This window comes from Benincasa hispida, unplaced genomic scaffold, assembly GCF_009727055.1.
Source record: "Benincasa hispida cultivar B227 unplaced genomic scaffold, ASM972705v1 Contig637, whole genome shotgun sequence".
In the NCBI taxonomy this organism is placed as follows: Eukaryota; Viridiplantae; Streptophyta; class Magnoliopsida; order Cucurbitales; family Cucurbitaceae; genus Benincasa; species Benincasa hispida.
Genome location: NW_024064988.1, coordinates 147,363 through 164,169, shown reverse-complemented (window position 1 = coordinate 164,169; position 16,807 = coordinate 147,363). Strand labels below are relative to the sequence as shown.

General features: G+C 33.0%; 1 non-coding gene across 1 annotated transcript; it reads right to left on the bottom strand.

The window, feature by feature from the left end:
- Nucleotides 1-16,348: 16,348 nt before the first annotated feature.
- Nucleotides 16,349-16,500, bottom strand: LOC120069864. Its single transcript, XR_005479711.1, has one exon. It is a non-coding gene; the product is annotated as a U4 spliceosomal RNA (small nuclear RNA).
- Between the last annotated feature and the right edge of the window lie 307 nt (nucleotides 16,501-16,807).

Here is a 16,807-nt window from a genome sequence, read left to right as displayed (position 1 = left end):
TCAGTTCTGGAAATTTAGTTATGAATAGTTGGAATTGAATCTACAGTTTGATGCTCCAAAATTTTTCTAAGTGTGAGGAGTGTGGGCGATCAAAGGGTGTATTCTTTTGACACCCAATCCCTCCAAATTGGCTAAGTGTCCAACCCTCAAAGTGAATGGTGGGAGGCACAATGTGATGGTTGGGCATGTGAGCTTAATTTATTGAGTAGGCCTAAAAGAAAGGCTAATGTAAACACTAAGTAGTATGCTTATATGTATAGGTTCAACTCCCATTGGAAAAGCCTATCAAGCCTTAAGGAAGTAAACTTGAAGGACTTGTGAGTGACTATAAATGATTTATAAATATTTTAATAATCCATGCTTTGTTGACAGTTACTTTTATGTTGGTTATTTTACAAGAAGTTCCAAGCAACGCATTTCTCTGAAGTTTATAAATGTATGCTAGTTACAAAGTTTATGAAATATGCTTTGGTACAATGGTTGAACCATGGTAGTTTTCAAAAGGAGATTCTATGACATGTTTATGATACAAGTATTTGTATTATGTTCTAAAGCAGATGTGCTCTTAATGTTGTTGAGCATGCATTAGCAAATGATGTTCTTGTGAAAACTATGATTTATGAGATCAAGATTTCAGTAAGCATGTTTTATGAAAATGTTTTCCTATCAGGTATTTTCATCTCAATACTGAAATACAAGGAGAAGGTATCCGAGCTGTACTATCTAGTTTCAGTTCTGTTATGATTCTAGTACTAAAGTACTTAGAGAAGATATCAGAATAATTCACTCAGTTTAGTGATAAGTAGTGGTACCCTGCTTCAGTTATGATCCTTGACATCAGGATCCAGTTTGCTCTACGTGCACGTATGACAGTTAATCAGTTCGGTAGGATTGAACAAAAAGGTTCTTTCCTAGCATTACTGTAAGATGTTGAATAAAAGGGTTATCACCTCAGCCCATGCTTATGTTTGAGAGATCGAACAAAAAGGTTCTCTCTTAAACATGATACCCGACGATAAGATTGAACCACGAGGGTTCTTTCTTAGCATTGGCTAGAAGGTATTGAACAAAAGGGTTCTCACCCCAGGCCAGGCTAATGTTTGAGAGATTGAACAAAAGGGTTCTTTCTTAAACATGATCCGACGTTGAAAGATTGAGCGAAAGGGTTCTCTCTCAACCGGGAATCAGTTTAGCTATGTTTTCAGATACAATGGTTTTAAAAGTTTTATGTATACGTTTGCTTGGTATTTTTTAGTTCCAGTATTATGTTTTCGAGCTTTCAGTTTAAGCATGAGATTTATGTTTTTATTAAGTCACTCACTGGGCGAGTAGCTCATTCTTTCAAATGTTTTTCTTTTCCCAGGTAGTGGTCATCTCCCCAGAGGTTGGCTACACCTAGCTCTGCCCTCAAGACTCAGTTAAAAGTCCAAAATGTCTAAGAGAAGTTTTATTAGTGTGTTACTCTGTAAATATCTGTAATATGTGTATGTCATATTAGGGACTAGTTCAATAATATTGGGACCGCTGAACATCTGTATGTGTTAATATTGATTAATTATGTTGTTGTTGATTCCCTAGTGTTTTGAGGTATTTTAAAGTTTCATTAGTTTGTGAATTGTTATAATATGTACTCCAGGATCTAAGTAGGTAAGGATGTTGAGTTAGTAGTAAGTGCACAAAAGGGTTTTACTACTGTGTACATTCACTTCTGGATTAAGAGGTTATTTGATGTGAGGGTGTGAACAAGTTGATTGGGGTAAAACCTAATCACCCTATCCATTTCTGAAGTTTACCTTGATATCGCCGAATGCACAAAACCCATCCGAAGGCGGTCGCATGAATGCGACACGCAGGCGTATAGAATGATTCATGGTGTGAACCAATGACAAGACCATAGACGTGTTGGCACACACCCTTCACCACTTTACTATAATCTCTCTCCACTCTACCTTAATAATTGATTCATGCAAACATTATCCGAAAGATGCATCCTGAGACATCTCGAGCCAAGCATGAAATCTAACGATGTGACAGTATGAGGGAATAACTGAGGGAATCATAGGACATATCTGATACCCTCCTCCTCCCACTGAGTATTATTATAACCTAGGGTTTATCGTTTACTTTAGGAAAAACACGACTAAGATTTTAACAAGTGTACTTTTACCTAAGATAGTTGAACAACATTTTATCATCATCCATTAAACTCTTTAACGGAGTCTTTGACCAAACGTCGCATGCTGTGAAATCTATCTAATCACCCATTTCCAGGTAGGGGTGTTAGTTCCATCAACTTAAAAACCCCAGCCTAACCATAACCCGCCTTAGACAAAAGGTCCCTTATAGACAGTTTACAACAATTTAATCTTTTATTCCACCAATTTAATCCTATTAAACGATTTTAAAGATTAATCTAGGTTACTAAGTCTTTAGAACCATTGAACTTAGGTCTTATCTCAATCCAATTTTAACCTTTTTAAAAACTTGAGTTCATCCTAAGTCGCATGCAACTCTTGAATTATTGTTTTAGGTCTAATTTTCCTTTAATAACCATAAACGGAAACACCACCACAATACGAAGCTAACACATGCAAGGCATTATTAAGTTTGTAAATGGCTAAGTCGTATGCTCAATGCATTGTCCAGTCATGTCTATTTCTTTATATAACACTTATACAAAACACAATAAATACGGCAAACATGCTTCTCATTCACCCTTAGACTATAACTAGTTTTATAATAAAAGGAATGCATGATAATCTAGATGCATTGCAAAATAATAACTCTTATCTTTCATGATGCATGCGCATGCTCTCAAGTAATTTCTTCATGCAATATTATAACATTTATAATACATGATGCATGAGTAATTGCACAACCTGAGGTGGGTTTTTAACTATATGAGAAACACTTTGACATATAAGAACCATACATCACATGTATAAGCAATAAAAGTTGATGAACCGGGTGAAATTGCCTTAAAACACAAAAGGGAAAGCTAACTATTACAAAGACAAGGAGTCTCCGGTTCAAACAGGCGAACCGGGTCTTGAACCGCTCGGCAAAGCATCGCTTCTTCAACTATCCATCATGTACTAAGCACCCGTGATCGTATACACGATAAAAAAAACCCTTCGTTCTATCGCTTACCAGCGCTCCTAGAGTTAAACGATCATTTAGCATTACTATACGATCATCTAGAAAAATCCAAACAATCGTTTAGCCATTACAACACAATCAAGTACCTTTACTAAGCAATGAAGCTTGAAGTACACGATCGCTTAGCGCGCTCCGCACGATGCCTGCCTTCCGCGATCGTCTAAGCGACTATGATGCCGCGAAGCACCATTGCCTATGCGATCGCTTAGTTAGCGTCTTCGTATCGCATACGTGCGATCGCATAGGTAGTAACTAAGCGATGAAGCTTGCTAACTACATGATCGTCTAGTGCACGCCTTCAACTAAACGACGAGCATCGCATGCTCCCACTACAATCACCTACCTACAGCGCCTACGCGATCACGCAACCAATGCTACACGATATGGTAAACGATTTACCCATCGCTTTGCATTAGCTAAATGATCGATTAGAAAATACTACACGATCATCTAGAAAGAAAGATCTAAATGATCGCTTAGTAAAATCCCTACGATCGTTTACCTGAGGCTACACGATCCGATCAATGCTGGATCTTCTTCTTCGTTGAGAACAGCATCGCCATGCGCCGAAGCTTCATCACGAATGACTTGAAGAACTCGAACTTTTTGAATTACAGGCTCGATTGCAAAGTTAATTTCGCCCAAAAAACGCTGGGCAATTAACTTTGTAAAACTAAAAGATTTAACAAAAAGGCAATTTAAACCCGAAACATTCATCAAATCATCCACAAATGCAGAAAACGGTTAACTACAAATGCAGAAACCCACCGCGACTGTAAAAACTGTTCGATTCAGATCTGTAATTTGGAATATCAATACCAAGTGAAGTCGTCAAGGAAATCATGAAATCGGGACTTATCATACTAGTTTGTATAAGTTCTGATACCAATTGAAGGAAATCGGGACGATGATTTTCATGAGTAGCGGAAGTAAGACTATTCCAAATTACAATCATGAATCAACAATACATTTACAGTTGACTTCAATACAAGCGGTTATGCAAATATACAGAGAAATTACAGCATGAAACAACATAAAGAACAAAGAGCAAACTGAACACACATAAGAGGACGCGTCTCCACACTCCAATGCATGACTCTGATCGAACAACTGTAATCACAAGCGTTCGATCTACACGACCACAACACCGCACGAACACAACACGAAATCTTCGCGTTCATCCTTAACGAAATCCTCCACGATCGTTTACCTTGGGCCAGCAATCATCTAGTAAAGCTATGCGATCGTTTAGTAAACACTGCACGATCATTTAGCTAGCACCTGCACGACCGTTTACTTAGCCCAGCCGTCGTTTAGTAAATCTGTATTTCCTTGACGACTTCTGTGAGTTTCTTTTCGCCGGAGAGAATACTTAAAACTTTTCAAACTTTGCAAAAAATCTCTTTTTGAAAATAGGAAACCGATTTCCTTTTAAAACCTCACGGTTACCATGATCAATAACCACCCACTACATTTTGTCATTTAAAAGAAAAAGTATTAATTATCTAATAATCAATATTATTATAAATATAAATTATAACAAACTTATCATACTATATTTATAACCTATAGTTTTAATATTTCATCTCATGAAACATATAAACAATAGTTCTTTTTCTATTCCATGGTACTTAATGTAAATCTCATTTACATCAATCCTCCACTAGATGTATCTTATACATCATACCGATTATATCACATATAATCAAAATACCTCTTGTCAATTTGAACATTTCAAATCAACACCAAGAACTGATCCTTCAACATGAATCCAAGCTACCATGGGGACCTCATGGACCTGTAGATCCAAAGCTCCAACGGTACGTGAATAACTGACTAAACTCTTTAGTCGTGGGATCCACCATCCATTAACTACCAGGCATTCCACTAAAGACCGACAACTGAACTCTCCTTATTACAGATATATTATGTGTCCATCTTAACAAATGAGCAGTGTGAAAACCCTTCACAGATCACTTGTAAGTACAGCTAGGCCAATAACCGTCATGCCCCTGTAGTTACATCTATCTTCTTAAGTACCACTGATCCCTTTAATGAATATAAATCATAGTGCTACTATGACTGAGTCTTCTCTTCCAAAGAGAAGTTGTGACCACTATGTTCAAGCCCCAGAATCCGCCCTTAAGAGAGAAGTCTCTCTACTTATCCCTGCTTCGAGAAATGAGTGAATTCCATATTATGGATTGAGTTTTCAACTCCCAGATCAGACAAGTCCCCAAAAAAGTACGCATGTTGAGTTGGCAATCTGGCCACTCTCACCCATACTAATCAGAGGACTGCCCTCAAAGGCAGGAGTTCACAAAACATTCAGGATTGAGGTCATGTCACCTATGGCCGTTTAGGTGAGATGCAAGTCTCTAGTATCAACGGCGTTATATACAGAGTTTAGTTATCTCGTGGTCCAGGTCTTATACAAACCCTTTGTATAAGACCCCCGCTCCACGTCTCTACATGAATGGTCAGGATCAACCATCTGTAGTAGTTTACAACACTTGCAAACCTCTACAAAGCAGGTCGTATCCGTAGTGTCACCAGGATTAGGTATCCCACCTTAATCCTTATACTACAGATCGATTTAGGTTATCACTTAAGACATGATCCACTTGTATATCACATATACATGCTTGAGTTCACATAAGATAAACAAGGAGCTTTGTTTATTGGATATGAGTTAATGCCAAAATTAAATAACACTTATTTTATTCATTGAACAATGTGCATCTTTACAAAACAACAAGACTCCGGGAGAATTAGGACACCAATCCTAACAATCCATATGCTACAGACCATTTAGGTTATCACTTAAACGTGATCCACTTGTATGTCTCCACATACATGTTTAGGTTTCATAAAATAACCTAGGATCTTAGTTTATTGAATTGATTTAATGTAGTCTAAACATTAATAAAATACCTCTTATTTTATTAGATATATAATTTGTCTTTACAAACTATAAGATACACTCAATTTAAAAAATTATCTCCAACACAACCTGATGGGGGTCAAACCTATAGGTTGCAAATGGATCTATAAGAGAAAACGGGGTGCTGATGGGAAGGTGCAAACCTTGAAGACTAGACTTATGGCAAAGGGTTATATCCAAGTCGAGGGAAACAATCTTGAGGAGACCATATATATGGAGTAGCCTGTAGGATTCATTGCCCAAAGTCAAGAGCAAAAATATTTTAAGCTTAATCGGTCCATTTATGGATTGAAATAAGCTTCTCGATCTTAGAATATAAGATTTGATACTGCAATTAAATCTTATGACTTTGATTAGAATGTTGATGAGTCTTGTATTTACAAGAGAATCATCAACAGTTCAGTAGCTTTTCTTGTGTTATATGTAGATGATATCCTACTCATTGAGAATGATGTAGGTCTACTGATTGAAATTAGAAATTGGCTAACGACCCAATTCCAAATGAAATATTTGGGAGAGGCATAATTTGTTTTGAAGATTCAGATCTTTGGGGATCGATAAAACTAAACGTTGGCTCTATCTCAAGCATTATGCATTGACAAGATGTTTGTCAAGTTTTCGATGCAGAACTCCAAGAGAGGTTTACTCCCTTTCAGGCATGGAGTTACATTGTCTAAGAAACAGTGTTCTAGACACTTCAAGAGGTTGAGGAAATGAGATGGATCCCTTATGCATCGGCTATTGGCAGCTTGATGTATGTGATGTTTTGTACTAGACCCGACATCTGCTATGCGGTGGGGATAGTCAGTAGATATTAGTCTAATCAAGGATTTGATTAGTAGACCGCCGTTAAGAATATCGTCAAGTATTTTCGGAGAACGAGGTATTACTGGGGTATAGTGTATGTCCTAGTTTATTGTATTTTGTACTTTATTTGTATTGTACATTCGACTCTCTAAGCTTTAGGATAAGTAGAAGATTGTTAGGATTGATGTCCTAAATCTCTCTTGTATTTTCGTAGTTTGTAAACATTGTATAAAATAATTGTTATTTTATGAGCATATACTCAATCTAATAAACTAAGATCCTAAGTTATTTTATGTAATTTAAACACGTATTTAGAGACATACAGGGAGATCATGTTTAAATGATAACTTAAAGGTCTGTAGTAGATGCATAAAGTTGGGTACCTTATTCTGATGACACTATGGATACAGCTTGCTTTGTAGATGTTACAAGTGTTGTAAAGTGCTACAAATGGTTTGATCCTGATAATTCATATAGAGACATGTGAGCAGTGTATCCTATATAAAGAGTTTCTATAAGACTGGACCACAAAATGATTAATCTCATTATATAACGCTGTTAATAGTAGAGACTTACATTTTACCAGGATGACCATAGGTGACATGACCTGAATCCTAAGTGAGTTATGAACTCCTATCTTGAAGGCGGTCCTTTGATTTGTATAGGTGAGAGTGGCCAGATCGTCGACTCAATATACCTACCATTTTAGGGATTCATCTGATTGGAGAGCTAGAAACACAGCTACACAAGACGAAATTCACTCCTGTCTCTTATACACATCTAGATGTGTATAAGAGACAGGTTGGGAATACAACTACACAAGACGAAATTCACTCCTTCCCTAATGTCAGGGTAAGAAGATAAATTGCTTCCTTAAGGGCTGATTCCGGGGCTTGAACAATGTGGCCACAACTTTTCTTGGCCTGAGAGAGATTTGGTCATAGTTGGACTATGACTTATTGTTCATTAGAGGGACCAATGATACTTAAGGAGTTAAATGTAACTATAGAGACAAAATGATAATTTTGGCCCAACCGTACTTACGAGAAATTTGTGAAGACTCATCGCGTTGTTAACTGGTTATATCTAGTGGACACATAAATATATCTATAATGTGAAGAGTGCAGCTGACGGTCTTTAGTGGAGTGATTGGTAGTTAATGAATGTTGGGCAATTTAATTAAAGAGTTTAATTAATTATCCAAGTACCATTGGAGCTTCAAACTACAGGTCCAGAAGGCCCCCTCTGTAGCTCAATAAGGATTATTGAGAATTAATTTTGGATTAATTTGAATTGTTCAAATTAATTGAGGGAGTTAATTATATATGATATAATTAATGAAATTAATTTTATGTGATATAATTAATATAATGTAGTCGATACATTATAATATATAGGTTACTTTGATAGGAATTAAATATTTGAATATGACTCAAATACTAACTATATGAATGAATTTCATATAATTAAATTTAATACAAATATAATTTCTATTAAATACCATAAAATTGAAAGGAACAGGTGAAGGTTCGCAGTGGAAAAGGATCGTCCCAATTTTCATTTTTCCATAGAATCCCAATTTTACAAAACAAGAAAAACAGATTTAAAATTACAACATTCGTAAAAAAATATATTAGGGAAGAAACAACGCTTACGTTTGAAGCCAAATAGTCACGAATTTCCACGATCCGGATCATGAACCTTTTAGTCTGGATCTCGATCTCCAAAAATACGGCAACCCAAATTGCCACCACCACTTGAGAACCCTCTGTATTCTCTTATGAATGAGAATTCAAGAGTTGTAGGCTCTTAGACTTTGGAAGAGAGGGAGAGATTTAAGAGGAGAAAGAAGAATACTTTTCTTCTGTGTGATTGAGAATTACCAGGGGAATATCTCTGACCATCAGAGAGTTGAGGAACTACGCTCATCCTCACGTTCTGGTTGAGAGAACTAAGGGGAGGGAGTTGTAACTCTCTTCCTTTAATTAAATTAAAATTAAATTAAACTAAATTAATATATATATATACACTATATGTTATATTAAATATAACACATAACCTATAGTTATTTNTAATATATATATATACACTATATGTTATATTAAATATAACACATAACCTATAGTTATTTATATTGAATCAAATATAATATAACATATAGTTTTATTTTCTCTCAACAATCCATGGTATTTAATATAAATCACATTTATACTAAATTCAGTTATATGAATCTCATCCATATAATTAATATTTGAATAATATTCAAATATTTAATTTCTCTAAAAAAAATAAACGTTATATTATAATGTATCGAATATATTATATTAATTATATCACATAAAATTAATTTTATTTAATTATATCATATATAATTATCTCCCTCAATGAATGTGAACAATTCAAATTAATTCTCAATAATCCTCGTTGAGCTACAAAGGGGACCTTATGGACCTGTAGTCTGAAGCTCCAGTGGTACTTGGATAATTAATTAAACTCTTTAATTAAATTACCCAACATCCATTAACTTTCGGTCACTCCACTAAAGACCAGAAGCTGCACTCTTCACACTATAGATATATTTTTATGTCCATTGGATAGAACCAGTCAACAGTGCAATGACCATTCACAAATTGCTAGTAAGTACAGCTGGGGTAAAATTACCATTTTGCCTTTGTAGTTACATCTAACTCCTTAAGTACCACTGATCCCTGTAATGAATAATAAGTCATAGTCCAACTATGACCAAATCTCCCTCGAGCCAAGAGAGAGTGTGGCCACATTGTTCAAGTCCCAAAATTAGCCCTTAAAGGAGCGATTTATCTATTTACCCCGATATTAGGGAATGAGTGAATTTTGTCTTGTGTAGTTGTGTTCCCAGCTCTCCAATAAGACGAATCCCCAAAATGGTAGGCATATTGAGTTGACGATCTGGCCACTCTTACCCATGGAAATCAAAGAACCGCCTTCATAGGCAAGGATTCACAACTCACTTAGGATTCAGGTCATGTCACCTATGATCATTCTGGTGAAATGTAAGTCTCTACTATTAACAACATTATATATTGAAACTAATCATTTCGTGATCTGGTCTTATACAAACTCTTTGTATAGGATACCCTCATTCACATGTCTCCACATGAATGATCATGATCAAATGATTTGTAGCACTTTACAACACTTGTAACATCTACAAAGTGGGTCGTATTCGTAGTGTCACTAGGATAAGTTACCCAAACATATCCATCTATTACAAACTATTTAGGTTATCATTTAAGCATGATCCACTTGTATGTCTCTACATACATGTTTAAATTACATAAAATAACAAAGGATCTTAGTTTATTGAATCGAGTATATACTCATAAAATAACAATTTGTTTATAAAATATTTATAAACTACAAGAATACAAGAGAGATTTAAGACACCAATTCCAACATGAGGGACTACATGCCCATGTATGGTTTTAAAGATTTGATCCTTATAGGATACATGGACTCTGATTTTCAGACTGATAAGGATTCTAGGAAACCCACTTCAAGATCAGTGTTCACTCTTAACGGATGGGCTATAGTCTGGAGGAGTACCAAGTAGGGGTGCATTAAGGAGTAGATCTAATTACAGGGCAAAACGGTAATTTTGATCCAATTATACATTCAAGCAATTTGTGAAGGGTCATCGCATAGTTGACTAGTTATATCCAATAGACATAGAGATATATCTGTAGTGCGAAGTGTGTAGCTGTTAGTTTTTAGTGGAGTGACCAACAGTTAATGGAAGTTAGGTAATTTAATTAAAGGAGTTTAATTAATTATCTAAGTACCATTGGAGCTTCAATCTACAAGTCCACAAGATCCTCTTCGTAGCTCAACTGAGATTATTAATAATTAATTTTAGATTAATAAATTTTTCAAATTAATTGAGGGGTTAATTATATATGATATAATTAATTTAAATTGATTATATATGATATAATTAACATAATGTATTTGATACATTACAATATAAAGTTTATTTGAGAGGATATAAATATTTGAATATGATTCAAATATTAATTATATGAATTGGATTCACATTTTTTATATAAATTTGATTTATATTAAATTCATATATTATTGAGAGAACTCTAACTATATGTTATATTGTATTTGATACAATATAAAAACTATGGGTTATGTGTTGTATTCGATACAACATATAGTTTAATGTATAATATATGATAAGTTGGTTATCATATATGTATATTAAATGTTATTTTATTTATTTTTTTATGAATTAAAATTAAATGAGGGAGTTATAAAAATAACTCCCTCCCTATTTTCTCTCTATATCCATCATAGGAAAGATGGAAGTTATGTTTTTTTTCATCTTTTTCCCAAGAGATGCAGAGAGGGTATATGATATTCCAGTGAAGGTCTCTCCCAATGTGAATTCCTCTCTTCCAAAATCAATAGAGCCTACAAACTCCTGCAATTCCCAATCCCTATAGGAGAATACAGAGCATTATCTATTGGTAGTGTCTTTTTTGGTTTTTGCCAAGGATATTGAAGTATTCGTGACCAATTGGAAGGGAATACGTGAAGATTTGTGGCTTTAAGGGTTAGTAAATCTACACCCTATTTTCTTCCTCTCTGTTGTGTTCTTATGCATGCTGTAATTTATCTTTGTAGAATGCATAATAGGGTGAATTTTATTTTTCTATGTAAATTTGAAATTGAGAAACGACCTTGCTTCCGTCTAGGATTTTCGCAAACCTTTAGTCTCAACTATAGTAATTGAAAGTTCAAGAGATAACTCACTCTCTCTAATCAAGTTATTGTCCTACTTCACTATGCATCAATTCAAATCGATAGATAGTAATGTTTAAGTTTATTCTCCTATATTTGCTCAAATAAATTGTTTATTATTTTTTAATTGCCAGTCATACGTGGGGGAATGTTGGGAATGACTAGTCAATTAGTCATTTGTTGGAATGACTTATCATAAAATTAGTCAAAGATTTCTAAATGTATTTTATTTTCATACTTAATTTAATTTGAAATGTTGTATTTAATTTAGATATGAAATATTTTCCTATTTAATTTAGATATGTAACGTTTTTGTATTTAATTAAGATCTGAAATGTTTTCTACATTTAATTTAAAAAAGTGTTTTTGTTGGATTCTTATAAAAAGGAAAAATAGTTGTTTTAGTCCTTAAGGGTGAGATTTGAGTCTGGTATGATGTTTCTCTCTATTAAAAATGATTTAATTCTGAGCAAAACTTTCACTCGATTCCAATCCTTCTTCAACGAGTGCATGTCTGAGAAAGGTGTTGTGTTAACCTTGGGGAGCAACCTTCTTTTGGCAACTTAGCACCGAGGTCGCACCGATTTTGCTTTCAAAGCAATAGATCTTCCACGGTAAAACAATGATTGAGATCTAGAATTGGCGATGACTAACAATATATTCACCAGGGACCTGTGCTTACTTTCTATATTATCTAATCAAACTTTAAACTTAAACCCAAGTGATAAAATTTAAGGGTAGTTATGCATTTAGGCTGTTTACTTCTTAGTAAATGTAACAAATAAATCATAATATGAAATGTGAGTTTTGTTTGAAAATGTTCCTAGAAAACTAGTTAACAATATTTAATAAGAATTATGAATAATTAAAAAAATCCATTACGATTGCAACAATTTTAATTACAAGCAATACTGAACATGACCTTAGGATTTAGTATTTAATAAAAAATTATTTTAAATTTTATGAGTAATAAATTTAAACTTTGTAATATAAGTCCTTACCTTTTTTATTTTGTGTCTAATAGATCTTCAAAACATATGAAACTTTTAAATTAACCAATCTATTAGAAATTAAATTGAGAATTTTGTGTACTTTCCATTTTTATATCATTTAGGTTTGTTGAATATTAAAAGATGTTCAATAGGTTAATTGACCTATTAAATATAACATTGAAAGTTGGATGACTTATTAGACAGAAGATTGAAAGTGATGTGTATTGGACACAAAATTAAAAGTGTAAAGATCATGTTAGACACTTTGTATAGTTCAAAAACCTATTTGCCACTAACTACACAGTTAAATAACTAAACTCATAATTTAGTCTAAAATATGTCGATATATTTTTAGATTTCAATAATGTGTAGGGTGGAGAATTCTAACAATTGACTTATATGTTGATGGTTGTTATAAACAATTGAACTATGCTAATATTAAAATTTATGTCAATTGGTTTGAATTCAATTGTTTAAGGTATGAATATCCTTTAGTAGCCAGACGATAATTGACACAATCTTCTACCACAAAAATCGCAGATTCGATTTCTCATCTCCTTCGTTGTTGTACTAGAAAAAATCCTTCACTAATGGTCAATCTAAGCATACTTCTTCAAATTTTTAAGACATATATTCGATCAAGGGGTCAAAAGGGTTTTGAGTCCTTCCACCTATAGATGTTGCACTAGGAAACAAAATCATTGATTTTCATAAGCTACATTTAATAACAATTTCATTTTTTTTTAAAATGTGTGCTTGTTTTCTTCCAATTTCTACTTAAAGAAATACATGAACTCCTAGTCAAATTGTAAAGACAAAAACAAATTTCTGAAAATAATTTCTTTAGGTTTTAAATTTTAACATTGTTTCTTAAAAACGTTAATAAATAGTGGATAGTGAAAAATAAAAATTTGTTGGTAAAAGTAATATTTATAACCTTATTTTTCAAAAAATGAAAAACTAAACACAAAATGTTTTCCAATATAACTTTAAAGATTGTCTTACACTTTGTGTATTGGTAATATTTGTTTAAGGTAGGCAAATGTTGTTTAGATTGTCTCTGCATTTGGCCTATCTAGTTAAGGGATGTTTTCTAGAAATGTTGATTATGCAAAATACTTTTAGGGTCGTCAATTTGTGTATCCGTTATGCTTATTTAAGCACTTTAATTGCTGGTTTAGGCTAACCGTTTTTACAAAAGATTTCGAGAGTCGTTGTCTTGTAAAATACTTATGTCACAAGTGTTATTCCTTGAAGACGTTAAAGAGTTTATTGTTGTGAGGTTGGATACATACTCCAAGCTATTTGTGTGCTTTTTCAGTTTACTTCTTGAGAAGGGATTCTCAAGCTTAGGGGGAGCCTAAGCTAGACAAGTGAAGTAGTCGTTACTTGAATGAGAAAGATACAACTCAAGTGAGAGGAAATCTCATGACTTAAGGGGAGCTTAATCTCATTCTTATGGAGAGCCTAAAATATTACTCACTAATATCATTGCTTAAGGGAGCCTGAGTATCCAAGAGAGGGAGTCTCACATCTGGGGGGAGCATAGGTGAATGGTTGAGTGATTAAGCTCTACAGAAGGCACTATAATGGTATTGTTGTTACATATAAGTATTGTGTTGTAATTGCTTATCATTTATATCAATGAAATTACCTTTCTTATGCACACTGCCCCTCAGATGTAGGTGATTGCATCAAATTGGGTAACCAATCTCTAGTGTTATCTTTATATGTCATTTATGTTTATCAAATATTTTGTGGAATGTTGTAACATTGTTCGTTATAACAGTTGATGTGCGCTAGGTACTTTTATATTATTTTCTGATTGTAAGTTCAAATCTTCACTTGGACGAAACAAGAACTTTATAGAACCAATGACCAAATAAAGACTGAAAGGCTAATGCTTAAACCATATGATATAGCATAAAATTTAGACATTTTCACCCTTAAATGAGAAAACATAAATCCATAATCAAACAACAAACAATTACTCTTTTTTTTAAAAAAAAAAAAAAGATGATGAAGTGAAAAAGACAGATAACAACTTAGATTGGATTAAAACCAAAAATGATGCAATTTCCTAAATTCAACCTAATGAAAAAAGCAGGAACCGACTTTGTGTGTTTTTGTGCTTGAATTTATTCCAAATGGTCGAATATTCTTATTCTTATTTTATTATTATGTAATATATGGTTAGTAACATTAGGAATCCGTTTCTTCCGCTTTCTTCTTCTCTACATTATAACATCCCATCAATTTCCGGTTTCCAGTCTTTTTTTTTTTTTTCTTTTATTTCTTTTATTTCTTTTATTGTAAAACTTTTAATTGTTCTTTTGGTGACGTTTGTATTTTACTAATTACTTTCTACTATGTCTAGAAATTTATAGAGAAATTTTTGAAGAAATGTCAAGTTATTTATAGAAATAGTAAAAATAATATATATATATATATATTAGTAGACTTCTATCAATAACTATCAATGATAAATTTCTATAAGTTTTTATCATTGATAAACACTGATAGACTTTTATCAGTCTCTATCAACCTCCATCAAAGAAAATTAAAATTTTACTATTTTGTGTAAGTAATTTTTCTTATTTTTCTATTTTTGATAACCTCTCAAATTTGTAATAAATAAATATAAAAATTCACATAAATAAGGGTTAGACTACGAGTATAGTTCTTAAACGTTTAGGTTGTCTCTATTTGGTCTTTCAATTTTTAATTTATTTTTATTAAATATGCATTTGAATTAAAAACAAAATGACTTTCAATTTTTTGTTTAATAGATAATATAATTTATAAATGTATAATAATTTTTTGAACCTTTAATTTCGTGTTTAATGAGACATTGACATACATTAAAATTTTAATACAAATTTGAATTTTTTGTCTAAAAAACCAACTTTTAGTTTCTATCTAGTGTTACAAATTTAAGAGCTTATTCGATCCCTTCTGAAAAATCTGAACACTCAAAAAAGATCTAATTGTCACTAGAAAGTCAAAGATGCAAATGATGAAATACTCCCATCTAAAAGATCTAAAGACTATAAACTAAATTTATAATTAGAATAAACTTGTACTTCGAATTCTAATAGTTTATACTGACTCTCCCAATATCATATACTTTTTTACCAACTCATTGATGTTTGAGACTATTGTCCCGATCTAATTAAGGTTGGTCGGTTTTCGATTTTCTTGAGAAAAAAAATTGAAACAACGTATATATATTTATATTTTTAAAAAATATAAATATAAAAGCAAACCTATTACCACTATTTTAATATTAATTATTTAAAATTTAAAAAGTGGTTAATTTTATTAACCTAACCATACCTTTTTCATTTAAATTAAAAGGTAAAGAATACACCTATCATTATTTTTTTTCTTAGTTTTCTTTTAAACAAAAATTATTCACTTAAAAGGCTAAAACCCCCAACAAAAACAAAAATTACAGTGATTTTACACTATCGAATGACATGATTTTATTTGAAGAGACCAAATTTCCGAATTACTGAAAGCAATAAATTTAGGTAAAATAGTATACGAACTAAGAAGCGAGTTTTAACAACAAAGATAGATTTTTATTTACTTTGGAAAACGAAAATCGTCGAATAGAAAAGAGGGTTAGAGAGAAAAAGGATTGGACTAAAATTTGTAGGGCTTTACCCCCAAAGGGAGCCCTTCCAGAAATTCTCGAAGGCCTGGGCCAAACCCAGGCCTAAGAGGGGGTTTGGAAATAGTTTTCAACCAGCAATAGACGCGCCTCGGTTAGTACCTCACTAGCTGCGTCATTGCCCCAAGCGCAAAGATGAAAATCCCTCCTCCTTCCACTTCCCTTTTATACCCACTTGCGTCACTCCACTTTCAAAGTCTTTCCGATGTGGGACATATTCAAATTCCAAACTCAGAAAAGCAACTCTTCATTATTATGTTCACGCAATTGACGATACAACTTTAAATGTCACAAGGAAAATTTTGCCAAATTTTACCACACTTTTCAACTATTGCTGAGGAAATTTGTTGAGAAACTTAAAAGATTTAATTCAATTTCAACCCTTCTAAAACGAATTTCCTATCGCAAGTCTCTCCCACTGTTTTTATTCAACGCGCGTTTGTA